General features: G+C 43.4%; 1 protein-coding gene across 2 annotated transcripts in view; it reads left to right on the top strand.

The window, feature by feature from the left end:
* map3k3 (mitogen-activated protein kinase kinase kinase 3) overlaps positions 1-13,144 on the top strand; it is a 162,844-nt gene that overhangs the window by 32,597 nt on the left and 117,103 nt on the right. The window lies entirely within an intron of this gene.

Here is a 13,144-nt window from a genome sequence, read left to right as displayed (position 1 = left end):
TTTGTTTAGGAATTTGAAGATGTATTCTGCTTTGAAGTCAGGCTGTGTCCAATGATATGTGAAAGACCAATGATTTGGAGTAACACTCAACCAGTGCATGTACTGTTGACAGAAATTGAAATTTTCTCATTGATTAAAAAGGGCTGACTTGTGCAGTTCTGCAGCAGTGATTTCACTTTGCCAATCTTTAACACAGATCTATTGTGTTACTGAGGTTAGGCAGCTGTTTTCTGTTTCCTAGTTTACTATTGATTACAGTTCACTGTTTACTGCACTTTGTTGGAGTCTTGGGGGCAGTCTGTTTACTGCTCACTTTTGGGAGTGAGGCACAGATTTTCTGATCTAGAGTAATGCCGTTAGCAGTGCAGCTTTTGCAAGTGCTCTGACCCTTGTGCTCATTTTAATCTTTGTTACAGCTCTGGTGGTATGTACAGTCCAGCTAGGTCACCTTCCTTGCACGGGGGTAGGGAGGCAGAGCGGTTAATCACTGTGGCACCTCCCTCTGTGTAGTGTGCTCATCAATGCTTTCTGAAGAAAATAAGCCTGATTTTTCTTTTTAAAATACCCCATTTTGCCTAGTGTGCTTGATAGCAATGGCAATACAGCACCTTGATCTTTTTAAAAACACCCTCCCTGGCCCCTACTGCAGTCTTAGCAATGCTGGACGCGAGGAGTGCAACCGTATTCTTGGTGCCTGGCATTACTTATGCATTAATGATGGTGGAATATATCATCCAATGTGTCTTCCATTAACAGTTAATCTCTGGGAATGGCCAGCTTCACTTCCAGTGGGGAAAATCCCAGAAGTAACAGAAGAGTCTGGGCAATTATGGAACAGCTCCCCACTTCATTTCCTGCTCCCACCTAGATCATCCAGTAAACCAGGTAGTAAATCTGCAGGAAGTCTAGGCCCAATTCGCAGATCGTACTTTGCCATTGAATGCCGTTGCTGAAAATTCACCTTTATTTCCTGAGAAACTTGGAACCAAGTCAATCCTTCATTGTAATTTTGGGAAACCAATACCTGAACCAGGCAGATCCACAGTTCTTCAGGCACTGTAAATGATTGCCCAGTCGGTCTGATTTGCCAATGAAAGCTGAAGTGGTAAATTTATTACTGGGGCTAAGATTCTTTCTGTTTGACTCCAGGTAACCCTGCAAGTCAGTGCTGCAGCAGTTAAGGTGGCCCGAGCTGAACAAGCAGTTGGGAAACTTATTGGAGCTCCACATTGATCGACTGCCTGGTTTAAATAGGCCTTCACCAGCATCCTCCTTGCAAAGACTTGGTTGGGGTGGGGGAGGGGTTCCCCATGACTTCCCTGTGCTAACCTGTGCCTACGTCTGAGTGTATGTACGCCCCATGGGAAAAATGTGTGTACTCCAAATAGGGCATCCAGAAACCCACATGTGGACATAGACTTACAGTTGGCTTGATTTAGGGACCTTTTACATGGTGATGATTTCTGCAAAACAGAGACACCTTTTTCACTTCCATCTTTCTCTGAATTTTGAATTTCCACAAACTATTCCTTTCCAGTTGTTTGGTTTAGTCTGTCACCACCCTGTGACTCTGGGATAAATTTATAAAGCTGAGTCGATGTTCTGATACCTATCTGATGAAAGGTTATTGACCTGAAATGTTAACTCTGTCTCTCTCCACAGATGCTGCTGAGTATTTCCAGCATTTTCTGCCTTTATTCCTGATTTCCTCCATCTGCAGTAGTTTGCTCTCATTTTTACGGTTTCTTTTCTAAAAGATTGTCCCATTTTTGCTCCCTTGTGTGGCCCATTGCTAAACTGTGAATGGGAGCTTGCTATAACAGTCAACAATTACATTATAAACACTCTCAGCACCTCAACCTAAACAGCTGGTAAGATCAGGCAGCATCTCTTGCTTCTGCCAAGGTACCTTGTGGGAACAGTTTTATTTTTTTTTAAGAGAGATACAGCACTGAAACAGGCCCTTCGGCCCACCGAGTCTGTGCCAACCAACAACCACCCACTTATACTAACCCTACAGTAATCCCATATTCCCTACCACCTACCTACACTAGAGGCAATTTACAATGGCCAATTTACCTATCACCTGCAAGTCTTTGGCTGTGGGAGGAAACCGGAGCACCCGGCGAAAACCCACGCGGTCACCGGGAGAACCTGCAAACTCCGCACAGGCAGTACCCAGAATCGAACCCGGGTCGCTGGAGCTGTGAGGCTGTGGTGCTAACCACTGTGCCACCCCTTGACCCTAGCACCAGGGAGGCAACATACCATCCTGGAATCTCGTTTGTGGCCACAGAAAACGCCCTTATGATAGAATCCCCTATTACTATAGCTCTTCCAACCCTTTTCCTTCCCTGCTGTGCAGCAGAGCCCTCCGTGATGCCACAAACTTGGCTGTTGCTACTTTCCCCTGGGAGGTCATTCCCCCCCCACCCCCCTCAACAGTATCCAAAGCGGTATATCTGTTTGAGAGGGGGGTGGCCACAGGGGACTCCAGCACTACCTGCCTGCGCCTACTACTCCGTCTGGTGGTCACCCAAATCTCTTTTCTGCCTGTGCAGCCATTACCTGTGGCGTGACCACCTCACTAAACGTGCTATCCACAACTTCCTCAGCATCGTGGATGATGCACAGTGAATCCACCTGCAGCTCCAGCTCCATAATGCGGGGTGCCAGTAGCTGCAGCTGGATACACTTCCTGCACACATGGTCATCAGGGACACTGGAAGCATCCCTGATTTCCCACATAGCGCAGGAGGAGCATATCACAGGGCTGAGCTTTCCTGCCATGACTTACCCTTAGGTTAATTAGTTACTCCCTTAATTAAAAAATACTAATTATACTATGGGCCTTGTTCTACCCACTCCAATTTAAAGTCTTTAAAAAAAAAAGCACTTTAGTGGTACTCGCCTTATCACCAGAGGTTTTATTTTCAACAAAAAAAGTACCCTTTTTTTAAGATATTCTAACAGCTGCTACTCACCAACCAATCACCTTGCAGCTCTCCTGTGATGTCACTGGCTTTTTTTTTTCAAAACTCAGGTGCGCTGTCTCTGCTCTTTTTAAACGCCACCGGTCTCACTCAGTCTCCTTCTTTCCCGCTGTCGCTGCTCTTTTTAAACTCCGCTGGTCTCACTCAGTCTCCTTCTGGTCAGTTATTCTCTGTGACCTTGTCCTATCAACACCTCTTTTGTTATCTCTTGTCCCACCCCCCGCTTTACTTGCTTAAAACCTTTTACATTTCTAATATTTGTCAGTTCTGAAGGAGGGTCACTGACCTGAAACGTTAGCTCTGCTTCTCTCTCCACAGATGCTCCCAGACCTGCTGAGTATTTCCAGCATTTCTTGTTTTTATTTCAGATTTTCAGCATCTGCAGTATTTTACTTTTATTTGAAATCAAGTGTGCTTTCATTATAAATGTGGTACTCTGGAATTGAAGCTACTATACATTTTTAAAGTGGGGTAGTCCGAATCTCTTTAGTCCCTCTGTTTTGTGAAGGACCAAAGCATTAGTTTAGCTTTCTAGATGCTTATAGTTCTGCTGATCACTAAAGATACTTAACACGCTGTTCTATTGACAGCAACTGAAAATTATATTTCCACAGTGCTGCAGTGTTCTTGTCAGCCATGAATCAGTGGTAGCATTCCCACCTCTGAGTCAGAAGGTTGTGGGTTCAAGACCCACTGTATAGACTTGAGCATGTAATTCAGGGCAGCACTGTAGTGCCATACTCAGGAACTGGTGCACTGTGGAGATGCCCTATTTCAGATGAGATGTTAAACTGTCCTCTCAGGTGAAAGTAAAAGATCATACAACATTACTCAGAAGATCAAGGGAGCTCTCCCGATGTCCTGCCCAACATTTATCCCTCAATTAACACCTAAAGCAAATTGTCTGGACATTTATTTAATTGCTGTTTGTGAGTGTTTCCTGTTGCAAGTTGGCTGCTGCATTTCCTATATTAAGACAGTGACCACACTTCAAAAAGTACTCCATCAGCTGCAGAGCACTTTGGAATGTCTTGAGGTCCTGAAAGGTGCTATATAAATGCATGTTTTTCTTTTCTTTTGCAGTGTGTCTGGTTTGCTTTCAAGAGTGTATAAAATTTATTATACATACACATTTAATCCTAAAACCCTGTTTTTTTAAAATTTAAAACTCCATTGATGTGTGTTTGACTCTTAACTGGTAAGCCATTCAGTTGTCAAGGGCAATTAGGGATGGGCAACAAATGCTGGCCTTGCCAGCGACACCCACATTCCATGAAAAGAATTTTTAAAAAAAGCTCAGTTAACTTGATGAGTAGCTGAGGTTTATAGACCAGGAACACTCTCTATTTTAATCTACGTCTGCCAAGTTAGTTGATGCCTGCATTATCTGTGAGCAGTGCCATGGGAGATATTCTAGTAACTATTAATTTAGGGACCCAGTTTGTTGCCAAGGTCTCTGTTTAACGATAGTCAGGAGGCAAAACCAAGAACGATGGAAAGAGAAGGATAAAAGCAACCACAGCGAGGCAGTGTCAGATGTTTTATAAGTACATAGAGAGCAAGAGGATAACTAAGGAAAGAGTAGGGCTGATCAGGGGCTAAAAGGATAATATATGTGTGGCGGCAGAGGATATGGGTAAGGTTCTTAATGAATATTTTGCAGCTGATGAAGTTATAATTGAGGAGTCTGAAATATTGGATGCAATAAACATTGTAAGAGAGGAAGTATTAAAGGCTTTGATGTCTTTGAAAGTAGATAAATCATCAGGCGTGGATGAAATATATCTCAGGGTGTTGAAAGAAACAAGGAAGGAAATTGCAGAGGCTGTGATCCTTAGTGGCAGGAAGCAAAGGGTAATGGTTGATGGGTGCTTTTGCGACTAGAAGGTTGTTACCATTGGGTTTCTGCAGGGTTTGGTTCTTGGTCCCTTGAGTTTTTGTAGTTTATGTTAATGATTTAGACTCAAATATAGGTGACATGATAAAGAAGTTTGCAGAGGATACAAAAATTGGCTGTGTGATTGACAGTGAGGAGGAAGGCATTAGACTGGAGGAAGATATGGATGGTCTGGTCAGTTGGGCAGAAAAGTGGGAAATGCAATTCAATCCAGAGAAGTGTGAGGTAGTGTATTTTGGGAGGTGCAACAAGGTAAGGGAACACACAATAAACTGCAGAATGCTGAATAGTATGGAGGAACAAAGGAATCTTGTACACAGATCCTTAAAGGTAGCAGGACATGTTGATGAGGGGCGGCACAGTGGTTAGCACCGCAGCCTCACAGCTCCAGCGACCCGGGTTCGGTTCTGGGTACTGCCTGTGTGGAGTTTGCAAGTTCTCCCTGTGACCGCGTGGGTTTCCGCCGGGCGCTCCGGTTTCCTCCCACAGCCAAAGACTTGCAGGTTGATAGGTAAATTGGCCATTGTAAATTGCCCCTGATGTAGGTAGGTGGTAGGAGAATGGTGGGGATGTGGCAGGGAATATGGGATTAATGTAGGATTAGTATAAATGGGTGGTTGTTGGTCAGCACAGTCTCAGTGGGCCAAAGGGCCTGTTTTAATACTGTATCTCTCTATGACTCTAAGGTGGTTAAGAAGGAATATGGTATGCTTTCCTTTATTAGCTGAGGCATAGAGTATAAGAGCAGAGAGGTTATGCTAGAACTGTATATAGCACAAGTTAGACCAGAGCTTGAATACTCAGTTATAGAATTCAGCCTGAGGTAATTGTACTAGAGGAGATTTACAAGGATGTTGTTGGGACTGGAAAAAAATGCAGCTATGAGGAAAGATTGGATAGATTGGGGCTGTTCTCCTTGGAATAGAGAAGGCTGAGGGGCGAACTGATTGAAATATACAAAATTGTGATGGGCCTGGATAGAGTTGATGTGAAGGGCCTATTTACATTAGCAGAGAGGTCAGTGACTAGGGGGCATACAATTAATGTGATTGGTAGAAAGATTAGAGAGGAGATGAGGAAAAGATTTTTCACCCAGAGGGTGGTGGGGATCTGGAACTCTCTGCCTGAAAGGGTAGTAGAAGCAGAAACCCTCAACTCATTCAAAAGGAGTCCGGATAAGCACCTCAAGTGCCGTAACCTGCAGGGCTGCGGACCAAATGCTGGAAGGTGGAATTCAACGAGGTGGCTCGTTTTTTGGCTGGCGCAGATGCGATGAGCCAAGTGGCCTCTTTCTGTGCCGTAAACTTTCTGGTACAGTACTGGTCACTATTATACATTATAGGAAAGGTGTGATTGCGCTAGAGAGGGTGCAGAGGACATTTGTGGGGATGTTGCCAGGACTGGAAAATTTTTAGCTGTGAAGAAAGCTTGGATAGTCTGGGCTTGTTTTCCTTGGAACTGAGGAGGCTATGGGCTGACTTAATTGAGGTGTTAAAAATTATTAGGTGCCTCAATAGAATAAATAGGGATGAGCTATTTACCTTAGCTGAGGGGTCAAAACCAGGGGGCATAGATTTAAGGTAATTGGTAGAAGGTTAGAGGGGTGATGAGGAAACACTTTTTCACCCTTTGGGTGGTCGGGACCTGGAACACTCTGTCTGAAAGGGTGGTAGATGCAGAAACGCTCAGCATATTTAAAAAGTACTTGGGCGTTGACTCGAAGAGCTGTGAGCTGCAGGTCTATGGACCAAGTACAGGAAAGTGGGATTAGGCTGGGTAGCTGTTCGTCGACGTGTACGGACACAGTGGGCCGAATAGCCTCCTTTGTTGTAAATTTTCAATGACAGGATGCAAAGTGTTGCAACAATGCACTCCCACGCTTACTGTTTTGCGTCATAGGAACATACAAATGAACAGGAGTAGGCCATTTGGCCCCTCGAACAGGCTCCGTCATTCAATAAGATCATGGCTGATCTGACTGTAACCTCGACTCCACATTCCTGCCTACCCTCGATAACCTTTCACCACTTTGCTTATCAAGAATCTATCTACCTCTGCCTTAAAAATATTTAAAGACTCTGCTTCCACTGCCTTTGAGGAAGAGAGTTCCAAAGACTCACGACCCTCTGACAGAAAAAATTTCTCCTCATCTCTGTCTTAAATGGGTGACTCATTTTTAAATAGTGACCCCTCAGTTCTAGATTCTCCCACAAGGAGAAACATCTTTTCCACACCCACCCTGTGAGGACCCCTCAGGATCTTATATGTTTCAATCAAGTTCCCTCTTACTCTTCTAAATTCCAGCAGATACAAACCTAGCCTGTCCAACTTTTCCTCATAAGACAATCCGCCCATTCCAGGTATTCGCCTAATAAATCTTCTATTTACAACTGTGATTTACAAAAGGCTGATAGCATTGCTTTCTTTGAAAAGTTTGCATCTGGGTCGACCAAATCGATTTTCCAGCCTATTCTGCGGAGTTGATGATTATGGCCATTTGCCGGTAAGATCAGATAAAGCTAATTGTGGAATTTCTTATCTGCAGTTGAAACGAGAGATCTTCTTAACTGATGCCTGCCAAAAAACAGATCTGTTGCTTGGTGTACTGACCCCAGACGGTCATTGTGTATATGCTAGCGGTGATTTTTTTTTTACCACTTAGTCCTTAGTTTATAGCTTTCTTGGGCAAGGTATGAAGCTGCTTGTTTAGTTCTCTGTCTAAGTAGGGGTAGGGTCTGTGTTGTAACGGTGCAGAGGCAAACCGAGCATTTATTTCAAACTAGCAGAGACCCACAAAACATTTGCGCTGTTTTTGTCACTGCCACCACCAACTGTTGGCAGCTGCCTGTGTGTCACATGCCCACATCCTTCTCATGCCATCCCCATCCCATTCCACCCTTTCATACCCATCCCTCCCATCAATCCCGTCCCATCCCTTAAACATTCCCTGTAGCCAGGGTTGCCACAAACCATAACTCAGGATGGCTATAAAACCTCATACAAATGTTTGTCACTGGTATTTCAACATAGCCTGACAATGGGCACATAAAAGTCTATTCACTTGAATAGTGAAAGCTAGTAGTACAATTACAGATTTTGTCCTTCCACACTTAGGTTCAGTCTGGAGAAACTGTGAAGGATGGATGTGTATACGTCTCTCACTGATTATATAATGTAGTGGGAATAATTTAAAGTGGTGTAATATTCAGACACAGTATTGAAGCAGTTTGGGTTTCAAGAGCTATAAGCAAGATTGCATTGATCCCAGTATGTTAAATTGGTCTAGAGATACTACACCCCCAGATACCAATTATATCCCTGTCTGTGTAATGGAATACTATTAAGCATCTCATGTCACACCCTTACGTTTTGCTGTTTTTGCTGCTGCCACCACCAACAGTAGGCAGCTGCATGTGCGTCACACACTCCAGTCCTCTGAGCACTCCACGTGTGCCAAGCTTCGTCCACCAAATCAGTCCACCGACCAACCAAAGCCGTCCGGCAGACAAAACCGAGTGTTATTATGGATTCATTTTTGAAGTATGTAAAATTAATTACAGCCTGCAAAGGCAAGAGTGTATAAAGAAAAATAAAGACACAAAAAGAAGCGAGAAACATAGCACTGCATCAATAACACAATGCACATAAGTTCAAAACTGCTTTTGTTCATTTTACATCAATGAGCATGATGTAGATCTGGTGAGAGCGGTGTCCAAATTGGCAGGTGATGCTAAATTTGGAGGCATTGTAAATCATTTTGAGGACCAAAGGAAGTTAAAAGCGAATTTTTAAGAGGGTGAAAAGTGGCAAATGGAATTCAATGTCAGTAAAGGTGAGATGGTACATTTTATAATTATAATTATACTTTGGGGAAGGTTGGATTATGTGCAGCAGAGAGATTTGTGGGTTCAGAATAACAACGCAGTTAAAGCATCAAATGGTTAAGGCCTTTAAGTGCAAATTCAATACTGGCTTTTATGACGAGTTGACATGTAATGAGAAATCGATAGAAAGTCTTAGTAATAGCATCGTTGGAGACTCTGCAGTTTTGGGTTCCATACCATACCGGTTGGCTGAATAGTCTGTTGCACTTATGATGAAATTAATCTTAGCAAGTCTAATCTTGAAAGGCCAGATAAGTTAGAGAGTCTCAACAAGTACCAGACCAAGAATCAATCCTAAGAGGCCTATTCAAGCTCGGGGTTAGCAGACCATGTCATGGAATTTACACTAAGTGAAACGTTTGGTTTGGTTTGGTTGATGTTGGGACCTCTGTTCCTATTTTACACTAATGATTTGTATGAAGAAATATAGTGGATTGGTTAAATTTGGAGACCATGCTAAAGTAGGAGTAGCAGTTGATTCTGAAGAGGCAGCTCAACTACAACCTGAGTTGGGCAAAATGTATAAGTTGCTGAACGATGGCAAATAAAATTTAATATGTGCAAGTGTAAAATTGTATGCATTGAGAAAAAAAAGTAACTGCTCAATGAATGGTATTGAACTAGCAAACACCAATATGAGGGAAGCCGTGGCCTTGTTGGTAGCACTCTTGCCTCTGAGTCAGAACGTTGTAGGTTCAAGTCTTACTCCAGGACTTGAGCACAAAAATCAAGGCTGTACTCCATTGGGAGGTGCCGAAGGTGCTGTCTTTCGGATGAGGCATTAAACTGAAGCTCTGTCTGTCCTCTCAGATGGACCATAAAAGATCCATGGCACCATTTCAGAGAAGAGCAGGGGAGTTATCCCCAGTGTCCCAACCAATATTTATCCCTCAGTTAATATAACTAAAACAGATTATCTAGTCTTTATCACATGTCTGTGGGAGCTTGCTGTGTGCAGATTGGCTGCTGTGTTTCTTGCATGACAACAGTGACTACACTTCAAAAGTATTTAATTGACTGTCAAGTGCTTTGAGACATCTGGTGGTCATGAAAGGTGCTATATAAATGCAAGTCTTTTTTCTTTTCTTTTGTAGGCTTGACATTGAGGAATAAAGAATGCAGAAATAGAAGGGTGTTTATAAAGTGCAACTTTGAACTTTAATAACTTTGGAAGTGCACATGATAGAAACAAACTGTAAATGGCGTATGAAAGCATAATTCATAGAATTTAATGTTAATGTTGTTAATGCTGTGAAAATGGTGGCGGTAGAAGAAAAGGTGAACTGTGTGTTATAGTTGGCAGAACTGAAGTCTATAACAGCTATGAGAAGAAAATTCACAGCTCCTTAGAAGAAAAATGCACCACATAGGAACTCAGTCAACAATAGGATGAAAAAGTTGCTTTTATGTACACATCTAAAGTTGTTAACGTTTGAAGTTGCTCAAAGGCTTTATAAACACCCTGCATATAGCCAGAGCTGTAGGGGTTGAGTCAGAGGAAGTCGTGCTCAAACTATACAGTGCGCTGGACCCATTACACCTTGACAAATGTGCCCACTTCTGATCACAAGGAGACTTTTGGAAACTTGGGGTTGTTCAGAGAAAATCCAGAAATTGATTCCAGTGTCAGAAGAACTGGAATATTCCCCCTTGTAGGGGTGACCTTATAGATGATTAAAGGATATGTGAAAATAGATCTTGAAAACTGCTTCCTACTAAAGCATGAGAGTAGTACAAGTTCAACAGCAACAACTGCATTTATATAGCTCTTTAAGGTAGTAAAATGTTCCAAGGCACTTCACAGGAGCGTTATTGAACAAAATTTGACACTGAGCCACATAAGGAAATATGAGGGCCAATGGCCAAATGATTGGTCAAAGAGATAGGCTTTACAGAGTGTCTTAAGGGAGGGAAGAGAGGTTGAGAGGCTTAGAGGTTTAGGGAAGGAATTCCAGAGCTTAGGCCTTGGCGGCTGAAGGCACAGCCGCCAATGGTGGCGCGATTTAAATCGGGGATGCTCGGGCCAGAATTGGAGAAATGCAGGTATCTCAGAAGGTTGTAGGGCTGAAGAGGTTAGAATTAGGGAGGGGCGAGGCTATGGAGGGATTTGAAAACAAAGATGAGTTTTAAAATCAAGGCATTGCTTACCTGGGAGCCAGTGTAGGTCAGTGAGCACAGGAGTGATGGGTGAACATAGATGTTTTCGGGATAGTTTCTTAGAACAGCACACTCTGCAGCCAACCAGAGAGCAGGTTGTGCAACAAGATAGGATTAATTAATGACCTCATAGTGGAGGCGCCCCTAGGCAGCAGCGACCACATTATGATTGACTATTACATTCAGTTTCAGGGAGAGAAGAGTGGTCTTAAAAGAAGTGGCTAGTGAGATATTTGATGTGTTGGTTTTAAATTTTCAAAATTCCCTAAATTTGGGGATGGTTTTATTAGATTGGAGAATAATGAATGTAACTCCTTTATTCAAAAAGGTAGGGAGACAGAAAGCAGGAAACTACAGGCCAATTAGCTTAACATCTGTCAGGGAAAGTTTTAGAAACTATGATTAAAGACGTTCTATCAGGACACTTCAAAAAATTCAAGGTCATCAGGCAGAGTCAACATGGTTTTGTGAAAGGAAAAACATGTTTAACCAATTTATTGGGCAGCACAGTGGCGCAGTGGTTAGCACCGCAGCCTCACAGCTCCAGCGACCCGGGTTTGATTCTGGGTACTGCCTGTGCGGAGTTTGCAAGTTCTCCCTGTGACCGCGTGCGTTTTCGCCGGGTGCTCCGGTTTCCTCCCACAGCCAAAGACTTTCAGGTTGATAGGTAAATGGCCATTATAAATTGCCCCTAGTATAGGTAGGTGGTAAGGGAAGGTGGGGATGTGTAGGAATGTGGGATAAATGTAGGATTAAAATAAATGGGTGGTTGATGGTCGGCACAGACTCGGTGGGCCGAAGGGCCTGTTTCAGTGCTGTATCTCTAAATAAATAAATTGGAGTTCGACACAAAGGTCGGTGAAGCTGCGGATAGTGATGAGGATTGTCAGAGGATACAGCAGGATATAGATCGGTTGGAGACTTGGGCGGAGAAATGGCAGATGGAGTTTAATCCGGACAAGTGTGAGGTAATGCATTTTGGAAGGTCTAATGCAGGTGGGAAGTATACAGTGACTGGCAGAGCCCTTAGGAATATTGACAAGCAGAGAGATCTGGGCATACTGGTCCGCAGGTCACTGAAAGTGGCAACGCAGGTGGATAAGGTAGTCAAGAAGGCATACGGCATGCTTGTCTTCATCGGTCGGGGCATAGAGTATAAAAATTGGCAATCGTGCTGCAGCTGTACAGAACTTTAGTTAGGCCACACTTAGAATATTGCGTGCAATTCTGGTCGCCACACTACCAGAAGGACGTAGAGGCTTTGGAGAGGGTACAGAAGAGGTTTACCAGGATGTTGCCTGGTCTGGAGGGCATTAGCTATGAGGAGAGGTTGGATAAACTCCGATTGTTTTCACTGGGATGACGGAGGTGGAGGAGCGACATGATAGAGGTTTACAAAGTTTTGAGCGGCATAGACCGAGTGAATAGTCAGAAGCTTTTTCCCAGGATGGAAGAGTCAGTTGCTAGGGGACATAGGTTTAAGGTGCGAGGGGCAAAGTTTAGAGGCGATGTGCGAGGCAAGTTCTTTACATAGAGGGTGGTGAGTGCCTGGAACTTGCTGCCGGGGGAGGTGGTGGAAGCAGGTACGATAGCGACGTTTAAGAGGCATCTTGACAAATATATGAATAGGATGGGAATCGAGGGATACGATCCCCGGAAGAGCAGAAGGTTTTAGTTTAGGCAGGCATCAAGATCGGCGCAGGCTTGGAGGGCCGAATGGCCTGTTCCTGTGCTGTACTGTTCTTTGTTCTTTGAAGAAGTAACATGTGCAGTGGATAAACAGGTAGTGGTGGATGTACTGTACTTAAATTTCCAGAAGGCATTTGATAAGGTGCCACATCAAAGGTTATTGCAGAAAATAAAAGCTCATGGATAGAAGATTAGCTAGCTAACAGGAAGCAGAGTAGACATAAATGGGTCATTTTCTGGTTGGCAAGATGTAACGAGTGGTGTGCCACAAGGATCAGTGCTGGGGCCTCAACTTTTTACAATTTATATTCATGACTTGGATGAAGGGACTGAAGGTATGGTTGCTAAAATTGCTGATGACACAAAGATGGGTAGGAAAGTAAGTTGTGAAGAGGACATATAAAGAGGCTACAAAGGGTTATAGATAGGTTAAGTGAGTGGGCAAAAATCTGGCAAATGGAGTATAATGTGGGAAAATGTGAAATTGTCCATTTTGGCAGGAAGAATAAAAAAGAAGCATATTA

Source organism: Heterodontus francisci, chromosome 33 (assembly GCF_036365525.1).
Source record: "Heterodontus francisci isolate sHetFra1 chromosome 33, sHetFra1.hap1, whole genome shotgun sequence".
In the NCBI taxonomy this organism is placed as follows: domain Eukaryota; kingdom Metazoa; phylum Chordata; class Chondrichthyes; order Heterodontiformes; family Heterodontidae; genus Heterodontus; species Heterodontus francisci.
Note: the sequence above shows the minus strand (reverse complement) of the source record. Positions and strands in the feature narration are given on the sequence as shown.